The sequence below is a fragment of the Corvus hawaiiensis genome, chromosome 3 (assembly GCF_020740725.1).
Source record: "Corvus hawaiiensis isolate bCorHaw1 chromosome 3, bCorHaw1.pri.cur, whole genome shotgun sequence".
Classification (NCBI taxonomy): domain Eukaryota; kingdom Metazoa; phylum Chordata; class Aves; order Passeriformes; family Corvidae; genus Corvus; species Corvus hawaiiensis.
The window spans coordinates 8062852-8079964 of NC_063215.1; the positions used below are offsets into that span (position 1 = coordinate 8062852).

The 17113-nt window shown below is 41.6% G+C and overlaps 1 protein-coding gene across 4 annotated transcripts in view; it reads right to left on the minus strand.

The window, feature by feature from the left end:
* Positions 1-13732, minus strand: part of KLHL29 (kelch like family member 29) — a 406206-nt gene extending 392474 nt beyond the window's left edge. The window contains exon 1 of one of the 4 annotated variants that reach the window (XM_048297613.1): positions 13494-13732. The gene's annotated coding sequence lies outside the window, so the exon portion shown is untranslated. Of the gene's footprint in view, positions 1-3611; positions 3666-13493 lie in introns of those variants that run through there. The other 3 variants (XM_048297610.1, XM_048297612.1, XM_048297611.1) reach the window with 3 other exon arrangements.
* Between the last annotated feature and the right edge of the window lie 3381 nt (positions 13733-17113).

Here is a 17113-nt window from a genome sequence, read left to right on the forward strand (position 1 = left end):
ACTATCATGTTGCGGGAGCTTTGCACTGTTGCAATAATTGCAGATTTAACAGGCTTTTTCATCCTTCTCACCTTCAAATTCTCTCTCCTTCAAAACAGCTTAGTGCTGCCATCTACTTTTTTTATACCCTGTTGATTTCCTCTTCCTAACAGGTTTGGGGTTTTTTATCCTGGCAAAGTTCTTAGCAGACTAACTCACCCACTAAGACAACACTCCCTCACTTAAGTCTTTACAGTCAGGTCCCCACATTTATATGTGGTCTAGCTCATCACCACAGGCAAAATTAAAACCAAAGGAAACAAAATACAGAATCACATCCAAAGTTGTTTAACACTAATTTACTCTTGAGCCCTCAAATATTAATAAAACCCCACAACTCCCTCAACTCTTAACCACAAGCTATCTTTTACAACCCTTGGGGATATTAAGCTACTAAATTCAGCAATGGCAAGATGGCAAAGACATAGGTCTTTATCAAATCATTTGGACAGTTCTAGAAAGCAAATTTATCTAGCTAAAAATGTTATTCAAAGTTTTAGTCCTAGAGAATTAATAAAATTCTTTTATAGGTCATTTATTTGCACAGACACTAACACTGCTGGAAAAAAAATATTTCCTGGCTAAAGGATATATCATCTGAATAAAGAGGCTGAAAAACATTGAGGTAGTTTAGTATGAGACTGCCTGCTGCTGATCAGGCAGAGCTAGTCTTGATTAATCCTCCACCTCACTTTTTCATTGCAACCATTTTAAGGTCTGAGCAACTGTTTCCACATAGCTCCCCAACCACCATTGGTTGAGGGTCTTCACCTTATTTTGTATAGAAGAGTGTTCAGACCAGAGCACCACAAAACCCTTGGAATAAGGGGAAGCCAGAGCACCTTCTGCCTCCCCACTAACAGCACAGAAAAAAGACAGTGAGTGCATCCATCCCTACTGCAGCCATCTGCCCAGAGGTTGTGCTCCAAAGAACTATGCTCTTGCCTTTTATCTTTGCTTCCGTTATCCCAAACAAGATCACTGTATCCTCTGTGGATAAGGGCCAGATTCTCAAAGATCACAAAGTCTCCAAACCTCCACTCAAATAATTCAGAGCATGTGCCACACACATGCAGAGAGAGTCCCACACAGAAAAAGGCTTTTACCACTGTTCTGCCTACATGTCCCAGCACAGGCTGTTCAGAGCCCTGCCCAGGTTTGCAGCTTGGTCTCACATGACTCCAGGCCTCTGCTGAGGCTGCAAACAAGTCACAGGGGCTCTGCTGGAGAGAATATATTTATCCATAGGGAATCGAAGGGAATTAATCACATTATATGTGCTGTATCAGGCTGACGAAGGTCAGACATCTGAACTAGGGCAGGCCAACCTTCAGCACAGATGCCAGCTTCATGAGGAAGCACCCTGAAAACTGGCCAGAAAAGGTATTTTCAGGAGCAGATTTCTTTTTCCCTTTCTGCAGAGCTTTATTTCATAATGGAAGCTGGATAAGAAAAAGAAAGCAAAAACCAAAATCAAAACACAGTTTTTAAAATAAAAATTCATTTCCTAGCTGTCATCCTTGGATTTTGCATATCATGCCTTAGCATTAACGGCTGCCAAACACAAGATGTCAGGTCCATCTGGCAGATGTACACTTCCCCAGCTGCCAAGTGCTTCCTTTAGATCCAGGGGCTTTGCTATTAACTATATTCGCAAATTCCAGCCTCCTAAATGAGTAGGGCTTCTGAACAGCAGCCTCTGCTTCCGAGTGCCCTGGAGCGGGGGAGCAAGGCTACACTGCAATCATCCAGAGCATCTGCTGCACTTGTGTGGCAGGGAGGGCAGTCTCCTGGTAACCGATGGCTATACCAGCTGTGGGAGAGCTTTAAGGAATTCCTTTCTCCCCAGATTATCCCTACATAAAATTAGAAAGTATTTAGGAAGCAGAGGGGAAACCCAACCATTCAAGCTGACATCATTACTTATTTACATATAAATACAGCCAGGAAATAAGCATATGTATTTATATATAAACAAAAAAGCTATCTGTACAATGTTTCATACATTGCTTTCCCATCCAATATTTACTACTTTATTCATGACTTAAGGAAAAAAACTTTTTCCCCAAGAAACTGGTGATAAAATGCCCTCTGGTGGGCGTGACTGTGGACCTCTACATCAACAACCACCTCCAAAATAGTTTGGAGCCTTCGATATATTCCTGGGATTACTATTTTTAATGGAGTGAGACAAAGCACATACTTGCCTTCCAGAAGAAACAGATACAGCCCTGACTAACAAGCCTGTTTTACTGCTAAATATCTCTGGATTAAAATCATCCCAAAGTTAAAAAAAAAGTACTATTAAAATAATTTTAGGAATCATGACATGTTTTAATGTTCATTTTACCTCTCTAGGATATATTTTCATCTTAAAAAATAAGCAATTAAGAGAAACAGAAAAGTGGCATTAAGTTCTGCTTTGCCTCAGCATAACAGAATCTTTGTCGACTGAAATGGAGAAAGGAGGGGTAGAGAAGAACAGCATTTTCAGAGCTTATGAATCATTTTTGTCCTGTTAAAGCACCAGGCACTACTAGGGAGGCAGCTCTAACCGTACAGGAAAAAAATAACAGCCCTTGTTCCAGAAGAGTTTATTGCCAAAACAGAAAAAGCAAAAATGGAAAAAATCCTTCAAATATAAACTGACGTTAACAGGATGAGTTTTATCCTTCAGATGCTCAATAATTGTGGGTGGTGCTTTCATTAATTTGAAACATGATGAATCTAAAAAAAGAGAGCTTAAGGTTGAAGATGCAGTGACAGAAGAGATAACACAGCAACTTGGTGTCAGAGAGCATGTACAGCTACTCTGAGAATATATATATGTAAAGCAGACTGCTTTGGCAAGCCAGCCACACTGGAAGAGGAGAGCTACCAGGCAGATGGGACTGCACGAGCCTGACCCTAATGCAGCCAAAAAAAGCTGCAGTTACACACAGAACTCAAGCTGACCCCACATACTTTCTAAGGATCTTTTTTTTTTTTTTCTGTGCAACAGCAAAGCTTCAGAGTGGCAGCTAAATAGAAGGCAGAACAGAACACTGAGGTCACATGAAGGAAAATGGAAGAACTCCACTGCTTTCCACAGTTCCCTGGAAAGTCTTTGTGCTTTCATTTCATACAGAATACAGCACTTTCTCAGTTCACCAGGATGGTTAGATATTTGTTTCCAGCTTCCACAGTACAATCTGCAGTTAACCAACTGCAATGCCAAAACTATTTGCAACTTCCCTCTATACATGGAATGTGAAGCATTTCTGTCTTTTTATAGATGTTTCTGGGCAACAAAACTTTGCTCATGAAGTTGTTCTGGGGTGTAAAAAAATTATATGATTTAACATTCATGCCCTCAAAGAAAAACAAAAAGCTGTCAAAACCCACTCACTTATTTGACACATGCCTTTATCCAAGTCCTGCATCCCTGCTCTGTATAGAGCTCCTTCCCTCTCTAGTGGCAGACAGGTCAGATACCAATGCTTAGAGCCTGCTCTGGGCTTGGCTAAGATCATTTTTAGTTCCAAGTTCTTTTTTTGCTAACAGCCCACACAGAGATTCAGAGTTACATTTACCATTTCTTTCTGAAGACAGAGGCCATGGGTTTCACATAGCAATGCTGTCACATGGTGTTCTCCTGTATGAGCTTCACGATCATCATTCTTGCAAGGATCTCTGGACATTGACTGCAGATACAGTGAAACATTTGTTTTATTACATAGAGCAAGCCAAGATTAAATGCTCTATTTGTTCATGTAATAGTTATACACAATACCCAGCCATTAATCCTAAATTTTTGCCTAAAATTAAAAGTAACATTATCTAGGTAAAGCAAGCACTGATATTTCTTGGATCTTATCCTGGTGGCTGATCTTGGGTTTTTTTATCTTTCAATTTTCTAATCAAGAAGATGTCCCAAGGCTGAATGGTTCTGATTGTTGTTAAATTTCCAATCTTTTTTATATAAAAAGATAAGGGGTTTATGCTTTGTTTCTAGGGTAGAACTATCCTCTTAAGCCAACCCTGAAGTGGCTATAATCAAATTCAAGAGATTACTGGTCTACTAAAAGCCATGAACTGATACCTTGTAAAATTAGAATCTAATATTTAGACAGGAAAAGACTTATAATAAGTCATATGGGATGTCACTTTAGTAAATATCTTGAGGAAATCTGAGCCTGCTCATGTTTTTCTAAAGTTGAATAACTGCCTGATAAACAGTGCAGCCTACAAATAGGAAGGAAATGGTTAACAAGGACTTCCACACAGATTACATACAGCAGAAGTCACAGCAGCCCCCCGGCTTCTCCAGATGAGTGCCTGATGACGCCCTGGTTAACCATCACCTCAAGCAGGAGATGCCTGGGCTCAAGCTGCACCTGCACTTCCATCATAAATTAGTGTTTTAAGCTTCTCAACCTGACCCAACTGGGTGTCATTCTTGATCTCCAGCCCAGGCTACCTTAACTCTGCCATCAGAGCACTGCAGCTGTACACAGTTCTCTGAATAAAGATGCCAGCATGACACAAAGGTTGGGGGTTTTTTTCACTTATATTAGTCTTGAAATGCCATACTTCAATAACTTAGCTACTGCAACAACAATATTTGTCTAAGAATAGTTTTTAGAAGGCTTGAAGGATGCTGCTGTGAACTGTTCAAGTGTGATATTGAAACAGTGAATTTAAGGAAAACTTGCTTCAATTTCTTTTTTAGCAAAAACATACCCGACACACACACAAATGGACTTCCAAAATTTCTCTTTGAGACAGGGGAAAAAAACCAAATAAACCAGAATAAAGAGTATTACGGCAATCACAATTCTCCTCTTCATCTTTGGCTGCAGTTCTGTATCCAAATACCACTTTTCAAGTCAATCTCACATTTTACGGACTTCAGGCAAGCCTTATTATTTCCTTAATTCCTATACCATTTCATGCTCTGTTTTTATCTCCTACAAATAACTCAAATATTGGCCACAACTTCCCATTGCCTTTTAGTTCCCAGAGAGATAAGGTTGTGATGTTGCAAAACTCTAACTGCCCAGAAGTTTAGTCATAAAACTACACATTTTTCTTCCAAAAAGGAAAAATGTACTAGGAAATAGGCTTTACTTTCGGACATTCAATAAACTTAAAGAATGGGTAGAACATTTATCTAATGTCTTCAGGGTACCAAATGTAACTTCATTTGACTGCACAGATCTGGGCCAAGGACAAATTTGGCCCATTTTATATAATAAAGAACTGAGGGGAAAGAAGAAAAGGTATTGAAGCACCTAGACTGTACAAACCAGAGACTAGCAAGCAAGTATTTCCTTCCCCCTCTCTTACATTTGCTGTCATCTACTGAGATTTGCAGACTTTTTCTTCGACCTCAAGACCTTCACAGTTGAATTTCACAAGTGATTTGTTCCTCAGGGTAGAGAAGCATTGTGCAACATCAGATACATATTGGAATATGTCAGCTCCACAGGTGTTAACTAGATCAGGATTTGGTCTGCAGTTCAGCAGCTCTTGTGACAATTCACACATCAAGATCAACTGAGAGATTCCCCAGGAGGTCCCACGCAGCCACAACCCACGCTCTTATGTGCTACAGGCAGCTTTTAATCACATCTCATTACATTTGTTTGCAGTCTTAAGGCTCAGACCTCAGAAAGCAAGCAGGTGGTTTTTACTTTCAGTCTCATACAAAGACCATAAGGAATAAAACATTGGCAGAGACAGCCAAAGCCTCATGAATTCTGAATTTGAGAACGGGCATTCAATCCAGCCTGCAGAAAATCCAGATTAGCAACAGTGTAAAAGAGATAAGAGTTAACTCACCAAAGATCAAACCCAACTTTTATTTATGCCTATGCAACATTGACTTCTGTTAACTACATGTGTGTAACCAGGGGCAACATTTGATCTGAAGCCTGGTACCCTGATGCCCAGCTATTGTAAAACAGAAGCAAAAAGGTAACTACAAACATTTGACTGATGTTGCCTGCAAGTAGGGCACTGCAGACAGCTCTACCAGCAACTCATATTGACAAAATTAAGATGGGGCACGGCAAACCTCCCTAGTAGAAGTAATTGCACAAATATTTGGAGTGTTCTTAAAAAAAAAAAAAAAAAGAAAATATGACACTGGGGAAAGGCAACACAAAGCCACAGACCAAGAAATAAGCTACTACATGCAAATACATGCAAGCTTCTCCCAAGTTAATTCTCCTCTTAATGGAATATTGATTGGTATGCTCAATGTTTAGAAATGTGAAACAATGTGGGGGAGAGAAGGAAGGGAAGACACTCAGAGCAGTGACTTTTGTTTAAATGATACATACTTTCCTCATATGATCAGCCAAAAATAGCATAATGAAGAGGGCAGTGCAGTACATTTAACATTTTGCCTTGCATTTTATTAGCAAGTCTGTCAGAAATGACCTGGGAGTGTTAGTCACACACTTTTTGTGCCCTTCTACAGGAAGAAGGCAAAGCATTTTTCATAACCTCTCATCACACAATATCCTTAGTGTATCTGGTATTTCTCTACTCCAAGTAGGATGGATTACAAAGTGTCTGTGGTAGTACAGAGGCTTTTCACATGTTATCTATCAAGCTGTTTGCACAACTGGGGAGAAACCCGTTGTTTGGGGGGAAAAGCAGAGCAGTCCATTGTCATTAGGAACACCTGGCTAAGCTTTGTTGCACCTACTCCTATCCCCAACTGAGAAGAGAGGACAAGAAAGAAACAGTTGCATCTTTGAAGGAGAGCCAGTTTTTAAATAAAAATATTATATGATCCAGTTTTTAAAAGAAACCCTTAAATATAACCAGTATCTCATAATCAAGCAGCCACTTATTTCAGCCTTGCAGAAATTTCTACCTACTCCAGTGACTACCAGTAAAATTTTAGAAAAAGCGTTTCTTCTACCCTTTTCCTTCTTTCATTCATGGAGCCTTCAGAGATATCCCTTATAGCCTCCAACTCGTTTTACTAAAAAGCCACTCAGTAAGAGGGCAAAAGTAAAAAACCAAAACCTCAATCAGAAGAGCCAACTTCCACGGCCATCAGAGCTCCTAGCCCTGATAATCCAAACAACAACATGCTAAATAGCTCTGCTGAGCCATCCCATATTAAGGATACACTTAAGAATACAGGCACCGTCAAGGAGCCATTTCATTGTGTATAGGTTATACACATGTATTTTTGTGCTCTACTGCTTGTACTAAAACATAAGAAACTTCATACAGCATTAGCAGCCTCTCTGCCACTGCTCTTCCAAACTTTATGAAGGGTTAATGAATAAGCTCAAAAAGATATTGCTTAGCTTGATTCTGTAGCATTTCATATAGTTTCAAAAGTATTTTCCAGACATTTATATACCTGACAACATTTTGTAATATGAAGTGTTCCAATTTGGCATTGTTCCACCCTTGGCAGGCAAGAGACAATAAAAATCAAGAGAAAGTGAAAAATGAAGTTTCTGAAGTATACAATATGTTAGGAATAATTTAATGAATTCAGGTGCTCAGCAAGCTACAAATCAACCAAACTCTGCAATACATATATATATTTCAAAGCACAGGTAAACACAGCTGCATCCACTTTAAAGTTATTCCATGTTGTGTGATTATTGCAATCAACTTCCTGAACTCTTTCACCTCTCCTTTTGATCTGGGGTTTACCTGTGGCTGGAAAAACTAACAGCATTTAAATTCTTCTCCCTCTAATTAAGGGAGAAAGCATATTTAAGCCTTAGACTGAGAAAAGAAACCTTTCTTTGACTAGCTACAGTATGCTGCAATTGCAAATCTACTAACATTGCTTTTGCAGACCAAAACCAAAACCCTGCAACAAGGTCTGACAAAGCATATCTTAGAGCAGAATTACCCGATTTAAATATTAATTACTCATCAGCATGGACTTTAAGAAGTGTCTGAAGCAAAAGGCTTTAAATCACACTTTAAACCCAGGATTTCTAAAGTCTGCACTGTCATGCAGACTTTGGTTCTGGGATGGAGGTTTTTGGATTTGTCTGGGGGGCTTTTTAAAAAAAAACAAACGACAGGATTGAATATTGATAATGAGTCTTTCTCCAAGATTCAAAAATATGAAGAGACATATGAATAGAGTCCAGCTCAACAAATTAGGCAGATCTTGAATTTGAGTCCTGCTACAAGACAGTATTACTGCCTCAGATACCTCTGTATCAACTCGAAGGATTCTTCACAGTATCTCTCAACTGCACTGACAGTCCAAGAAGCACTCCTGCCAAGGCACGCTTAACAGGTTTTAGTTAACAGCAATGTTGCAGAGGAATTTTATCAGTGGCAGATTTTCTTGCAAACTGCTGCACTGAACAAGTTCAAATGCACACCTTGAGATATAATCTGGTTCCCAATCAAACTGCATACTACCTGTACTTATGTAGAGTTGAGCTCTAAAACTGGAGACTGACCCAAGAAAAACCAAACCTCAGCAGAAATCCCAGCACTCAACATCACACATCACATAGCATATTGTAATGGATGGCAGTGAATTAAACAAAAACACAAATCACAGAAAGCTACAAAAGGAACACTGAGTTCATTTTAAAATAAGTCTTTGTCTGTAGTTTCAGACTGTTTCACAGAATCAGTATTATTACTGCAAGCCAGCACTACACATTACCTGAAATTTAAGACCACAAAAAACCTGTGTTTTTGTGATGTTAATGACAATTATGGCCAAAACCCAAGTAGAGAATATCTGAAAACCTAAACCTAAGCACCATAGATTAAAAAAAAAAAAAAAAAAGAAAAAAAAAGAAAGCACATAAAAATTAGACAAAATGGTCCCATGTTCCACATATCGTAATCCACAACATAAAATTATTTATGGAAGAGTGTGACTAGGAATTCAGTTACCGTCATTTATCAGATGGTCAAGACAGCTCAGAGGTAACTGGCTGCATAACAACAGCACCGGGAAGGCTTCAGGGCACCGCTTGTACCAGGTCTGGTTTCACTGTACCAGGTAAACGATGCATATTCACACCCTGGGAAGCTCTGTTGACTTGCAAAAACCTGACAGAAAGGCGTTCCCGTAAGAGATTTCTAATCTATTTCCTTTCAATGTCTTTCTTTATAGCTGAGGAGGAGTTCTTTGTACTTCTGGTAACAAAGGAAACACAGAAGTGACAGGAGGATGTCAAAGCTGTTTATGCTTCATACAGCCTCACACTCGGAGTTGCTGTTGGCAGTTTACTTCTTGGGAAGAGCATCTTAAACCTTCAAATAGGAGCTCCACCTTCCTACAAGCAACTTTATGGAAGAGTTAACTGCACAAAGGGATGTTGAAACCATTCCCCACGCTGGATAAGCCAACATAAAACTAGAAATTTTTTTAAAACGTGACAAAGGGCAAAGGCAGTTATTCAGTTAACCTGCAGGTATATTCAAGCCAACATCATCTAATTTGTATGTTCATGGGCTTTAGGATATACGTTTTACACTTTCTTCCACAGAGAAGTGAGTACATCAAGGAAGTGATTAGATACACAAATAAATCACAGAATCTAATGATACTATGTCATATTTAAGGTCACTGAATCAGCACACTGTGCAAAATAGAAGATCTGGAGAGAAAAAAAAAAAGCAGAAGGACCACATAAGTCACTAACTCATGCTGAGATTTTTAGCTAGCTACAAGTCTCGACTGCAGCACAAAGAATTAGTGATCTGAAAATGATGTAGACTTCAGTGCTGCACTATGAAGTTGAGGCTCTGCAAATAGAGCAGCTTTGGGATCAGGCCCTCAGCTGTCTGGGCTCCCTGAGTCCATAGCCTATGGCAGCAAATTCAAGTGATCGATGGAGTTTAGTGGACAAGTCATTACAAGAACTTGAGTAAGGCCATGCTCAACCTAAAGAAGGGAGGATAAAAAACCTCAACAAAAATACTAAAGAGAGACCAAAACTCCAAAGTCCAACAGAAAACTCCAAATGAGTTTTAAGATTAAAAAATAAATTGCACAAAAGAGGTATGATGCAAGTTACATGGGTTAAACAAGATGGGACAGCCTGGAATTTCCCTCTCCATTACCAGATCATGGGGTACTTTTCCCACCCTAATGCTGTGTGTGAGTTTCCACCACAGCACACAGAGGCAGGAAGGGAAGGAAAAAAGAATTTTTTCTGGCCCCTTAATTTTTTATTTTCTTTTTTTTCTTCTGTGCTTCAGAAGAACTGGGTCCATCAGGTATCGGAACTAAATTAAAAGGTCAGGAAAACAAGTAGGCATGGACAAGACTGAATTGCAGATGAGCACAGAGAAGGAGAGACACAGCACTGGGATAAGCGCCAACAACTGCAAATAGTCACGGTCCCAATTCTGGTGGTTGCCAGCACAGTCCAAACCCGAGCGACTCCCAGGGACACCACGGATCGCAACCTGGGAGAGGAGGACACATGGGAGCAGAGCAACATCACCAGAGAGACTCTCACAGCAAACCTGGGCATAATGAATTCTCCTCGCAAACAGGCACTAAAAGTGATAGCACCAGATACAGTGCTCAGTAAACCCAAAAATCACATTTAATTCCTAGGTCCATGCTTTCCTCTCCTTTGATTGAGAAGATTTCCAGTCAAGATACACACTATATACTTTTTATTATTGTTTGAAGAAGAGCAGCAACACTGGCAGCATGCTAATCTAGAAGCCGAGACAAAACAGAGCTGGTTACTTTCTTCCCTCAAGATTTCTGCTTCGAAAAAACAAATGAACAAGGGTTTGTTCCTGCACATCACCACTTTGTTTCGTTTCAGCAAGACTGTGACAAAATCTAATTCATTGTGCCATGTATCAAATATATTGGGTACCTGAAGTATGACCATCACTCATTAGAAACGTAATTAAAAAGTGGCAAAACTAGATCCCCCCCTCCCCAGCATGCAGATGAAAACCAGTAACCCTGCCTCTATTTGTAACCATGACAACTATAGAATATTTTATTTCGGTAATATAATTCACACTGAACATTTGCTCATAGGTTTTGTTGTTAAGGGAAAGGTTGACACACTGTGCACACGTTTCATAAGCTACTGAAGACAACAAATGCAGGAAACTCAGGCAGTTTGAGACCAAGAGCCCAGTTTGTATTTCGGAGTTCATTTAAGACCCTTTATTGTAAGCAAAATGAACATGAACAAAAATTCATCCAATTTAAGTGTTACAGGTCATTACTTGCAAGACAACTACTTGGTATGACAGTATGTTTTTCCAGTTTTAAATAAATCATAGTGATACCCTCATATTTTCAAAGAGTTAGTTACTCAAACACCAAATGTTAATTTTCAATTAAAATACCATAAGCATTATTAGGAAATATCAATATGGATGTTATGAAAAAAACCAGCTACACAAAACAAGGTAATGAAAAGCATAGTTTACACATGCAGACTAAGTCTTATTCTGGATGGGTCACTAAATTGTTTGCATAGCTCCTATATTTCATCTTAAATTGAAGACAACTTCCAGAAATACACACAGTAAGAACAGGTTATAAGAACAAACAAACAAAAAACCACAATCCTGAACACTATTCAGAGAAGATTAAACAATCCCAAGCATAACTAAAGTTTGACGCAGATAAATGTCAGAGTAAAATATTGCTGTACTTGATTTTTCTCCACATGGGAAAAAAAAATAAAGCCATTAGCAGTTTAAACCAGAATACAACAATAACAGACACACTGTTGCTTTGGTTTGGAGGCAAACAATAATTAAAAAAAAGAATAAAGCTTGCTGGAACAATATCCCTTTTCTCACATAGATCCTATCTTTCAAGGAGGATTTAAAGTTTCAGCAGATTGCTAATTATATGAAACAATAATCCTGTTATCTGCAGTCACCTTAAAGCTACAGTAGTTTGGGTTTTTAAAAGTCCCTCAAAAGAAGAGCCTGATAAACATGTTTAAATGGGTGCAAGAGACTCACACGTGCCTGCACACACACACACACACACACACACACTTGCTCAGTTGTTTTCAAGACTATCAGGTAAAAGAAAGTTTCTTCATTTATCGGAAATATGCTGTATATAATCTTCCATTTAAACAAGTAATAAGCCTGCAGCAAACATGCACGGCTTTTTCCTTCATTGATGGAAAAGTGATTAAATCCCCCTTAATCTAGTTACCAGAATGCTGTATTTTTTTCTATGCAGTTTTCATGTACAGTAACAAAAGATAAGCAGCCAACTACACGACCAGGGCTCCATAATTTTGGGTTGTGGTGGGGAGATAAATCTGTCTCCAGCGTTCAAGGAGTATTTTCAGTTTAATAAATGAGACCAGAGGAGGAAAAATAAAATAATCTTGAAGACGATGAGCACACACTGTTTATGAAGTGTACGACAAGCACCACCATCCATCCCCAGAAGTCCCTTGCTCCAGACCTTTCTCCACCCTCCGGGATGGCACAGGGACCTGGACCCAAAATTCCGGGGACCACAGACCTGCATCCTCACACGACAAGGACAGCTCGCCACATCCATTCAATGTCAAAACACAAAGTAGCTTTTCCCTCCCAGCCTAAGCCAGACCTTCTGAAACCCGGTACCCAAGGGATGCACCTCTGTGCTCCGAACGGCACCAGGCAGCAGTTGTGTTCGGAGATAAGTTACAGGAAAACAACCCTCAGGGAAAAAAAAAGAAAAAGAAAAAAAAAAAAAAAGAGGGAAAAAAAAAAAAAAAAAAAAAGGAAAGCATCAATGGAAAAGCACAGCAGCAGCCAAACAAACCTCACACCGGCGAGGACATGTCACCAGCACGGGAATCGTACGAAGTGCTTTAATACACGCACACACACACATATACATATTTAAGCAATACTGTGCCGAGAAGTTCCTCGTATGCATCACGCGTGGGGATGTGGAGAAGCAAGAAGGGGGGAACGGGAATGCATGCCAGGCACAGGGAGAGGACGGGGCTGGCCGAGGCGCTTGGGAAGCAGGCAGGGAGGGAAGCAGGCTGCCTGCGGGGTGCGCGCCGATCCATGCCAGGCAGTTCCGCGGCAGCTCCGGGCGCGGGCGCAGGGATGGGACGGAGGATCCACCGGGACAGCCGCCCCCAGAAGGATGGGGGTCCGCGGGGACACCGCCACCCTCGGGACTGGGGCGGGGGGGGCAATTGCGCGGCCGCCGCCGCTCCCCGAGCGAGCGCCTGAAGTTGTGCGTGTGCGGCGGGGGCGGAGATCCCCACGCCAAGATGAAAAAACCCTGGAAAAAACCCCAAACCTTCACGGCAACATTCTGAGGGCCCGCTGGCCCCCGCACGGCACCCCCCAGGCAGCGGGAGGAACGCAGGAAGTTTTTAATGCGGGCAGCGAGCGCAGGCGCAGGGCAGCCCCAGCCCCGCGATGCCCGGCGCGGCGGGCGGGCGGGCGGCGGCGGGGGCTCGGCGGGCGCAGGGCACCGCCGCGCCGCTTACCTCCCTCCGCGGGGGCGCAGGCGGCCGCGTCCTCAGGCGGCGGGAGGATGCGCGGCGGCGGGAGGCGGCAGCGGCGGCGGCTTGTGCATCGCAGCCTCCGCCGCTAACGCAGAGCCCCGCGCGGCTGCGGGCGCCGGGAGCCGCGCTGGAGGCCGGGCAGGGAGGCGCGGCGCGGCGGCGGAGGCTGCTGCGGAGCCGCGACCATGCTCCCGTCTGGCCGCCTTCCCCTCACCTACTGCCCGCTTTAGCCGGGGAGGGAGGCGGCCTGGGCGCCGGGGCGAGGGGCGGGCCGGGCCAATCACGGCGGCGGCGGGAGGCGGTGGAGCCCGGCCCGGCCCGCCCCGTCCGCCGCGCCGCCCCCGCGGGAGGGAGGCAGGGAGGATGGAGGGAGCCCCGGCCCCGCCGCCGCCCCGCGGGGCCGCCCCGCCGCGCTCCCCGCCCGGGCGCAGGTGCGGGCGGCGCCGGAGCCCCAGCGCTGCCCTCGGCCCGCAGCGGGGCCGTGCGGGGGCACAGCGCGTTCCAGAGGTCACCGCGCTCCCACTGCCTGCGGGAAAGTAGCGGGTATTCGGAAAGAAATACTGCTCCGCTTTATGGAATCACCGCTCCCCGAGGGCGTGATCCCGGGCCTCTCCAAGTCCGCAGGAGTGTTGGAATACGTTGCTACCATTCTTACCCAATAGCGCAATTTTTTTTAATTTTTTTTTTTTTTTTTTTAAATATCCATCACGTTCGGAGTCACTAGAGATTTTCCGCGTGGAAATCTGCATCTGTCTCTCTTCTGTATAATCTTGTATCTGCGTGTGCTGCTTTGTAGGGATCTCTCTGATGTGCACACAAGCTGCATATGCTGTAGTTTTAAACATAGAACACTTTGTCTTTTGTATTTCCTGTAAGCAGAAAAATAAGCTTAATCAAATTCTTTTCTCCTTACTTTGCCGTTAAAAAAATGCATCTATGCTCAAACGTGTTGGAAGTAAGGCAGTTGTGCCAAATACCAGCAAAGGGAAGGGAGGGAAGCACACAAGCCACAGAAATAGGCAAATCCATGTTTTTATTGGAAATGGGACACACGCTGCCCAACGCCTGGAGGAAGCAGGGTGCAGCACTAACAGAGCAATTTCACTTTCTCTCTTCCCAACCTCATAAACAAACGAAAATTATTGCAGTGGACTAAAACATTTCTAAACCCAGCCATCGTCATTAATATTAGAATGCTTTTAGCTGAATATGGCCGCACGCTGGAACAGGCAGGCTCCATACATTTTTGTCTGTAACATATCATGGATTAACATTGAAACCTCCAGTCCTGTACATCACAGTGGAGTGTGAGGGTCAGAAGTTCAAAACAGCTTAAATCTGAATTATTTAGCACGTGCATACACGACACACTCTTCTGATTTCCATGCAGGATTTTTCCCCCTTGGTTTTCTCCCTTTTGAGCAGGAGAGCCCTGCCCATTGTTATTTGCCCTGGTGCAGTGTTATTTGCCCAGCATATATAGTTGACCCAGAATCTGACGAAGCCAATGAGAAGAAGTCTCAATGGGACTGTTGACCTAACAAGTAGCATGTCAGTCTCCCGGTGGCATTTGAATGTTCTCACAGCGAATGCTTCGAGACAGGAGAGAGCATAAAGCAGAGATTCTTTGGAATCCTTAATTAGACACAGCGATTTTGGAGTACTGGCTTCTGCTGCTATCCTCCAGTGCCTAGTACTTTGTTTTGTGACCTTGAGGTTAAGGATACCAACCAGCCCTGTTTATTTTTAATAAAATCTTACAGTCATATGAGACAGTTCTAGGTTTTATTTATTTTTAGCATAAGTGCTTCCATCTTATCTGCCTCACAGGTTTATAGTAAGGATTTAGTTAATATTTGGACAGCACTTTTAAGCTATGAAGCTCTATATGTGTATTATACTGACCATTTTCTGCATTTTTCATTTTAGGAGGGTACTTTCGTACTCTTTCACTTCAGGAAGATAGAGTTCAAATCTTGACTTCAGTTTTCCCATCAAATTTTGTCAAATACCTGATTTACAAATGCTGACACAGGGTCAGATTCTGCATTCAGTTACAGGTAATGAATTTCAAATAATTTCTTGATCCTCGGTGACTTTACTCTAGATCTAAACTAGTTCGACTCAGAATTAGCATCACAATTTCATATTCATGAAGAATAAGCATTTGATTACATTGAATATACCATTATACTTTAATTTTCTTGCTCCAATTTTATTTTAGTAACTTCAGTAATTTAAGAAGAAACTGCTTCATTTTATTACTTTTTGAATGACATTTTTTCTCTGCTCTGATTCTGAGAAAAAAGCTGGTGGGTTTTGTAGAGAGGGTCAGGGGGCTGAAAAGTTTTTTGGGGGCATCCTGCTCCTGGTGTAATAAAGTAACAGTCTGCAAGTTTTTTAAAAATTGAGATTAATACCTGCCTCTGGAGAAATTCCCCAGTTCTTGGCATGCTATTCCTGCCTCTGGAAAAGATCCACTACTGCTCACATCCTTTCTCAGCGTTCGGGAAATCCTGTCCTCCTCTTACTTGTAAGGTATGAAAACCTATGTCCACGTAAAATCACTGAAAATAAGGATACTTCGAATGCTAATGAAACGGAAGATCCATTTTCAGAAAAACAAATATTCTAGGGTGGGGGGTTTATTTTGATGGGGCTGTGGGTTTTTTTAATAGAATTTGTTACAGGGTTGTACTTGACAGGCTGAGGATTGTTTGTAAGAATCCCAGTTTTGGATTAGGCAGCTGATAGCCTGCAAGACTTTGGGGGCTGGTAAAGCTTGCTCCTCTGAAAGAAGAGATTTCCTCTTTTAGCAATAGATCATTATGTTACAAGGCGTGTATTAGAATGAGAATAATACAACTTCCCCGGTCTTTGCTGATCATATCAAAACTAATGGCATCTTGAATTGTCAGAGCATCAAGTCCATCTTCTGATAAAATATTAGAAGACACGCAGATCTATTCATCTTATTGGAGATTTCATTTTAGTCTGAAAAATATTTGATGGCAATGCCATTAGATTAACTGTGGGCATGTATCACATGCACCAGCATAGTAGTTGGGTACTAGGATTTTTCAAAGGGGTTTCCATAAATATTTCCCACTTTGTGGTAAAACTTATCCCCTAGGTTTGTACATGCTTAAGGGAGTGAAATTCTTATTTATCTCAAGGGATTTAAAATATAATTCTTTAGCTTGTTACAAAAAAAAAAAAATCTTAAATTTTTTGGATACAGGTTAAGCCATTTCAAAGATAATGAAATTTCATCTCCAGAATTGTTGCATGAGATTTTTGTAAGCCATAGCCAAAGAGGAATGTCTGCTACCCGAACTTTAACTGGAAGGTTTAACTTCTGCTTTCAGCTAATGAAGATCTCCTTAATTACAGGTTTACTACATAGATCTAATGTCAATGCATTAATTTTCTGCTGTCTGAAAATGTTAATAGATCTGGTAGAATATATAGAAAATATGGTAGTAGATATTTTTGTATATTCACAGGGTTAAGGGGTTCTGAAAAAGTCAGTGGAGATTTGGAAGATATCTTAGGGGGTTTTTTTTCAATCATCTATTTTTATTTATTTGAAGTATAAAGAC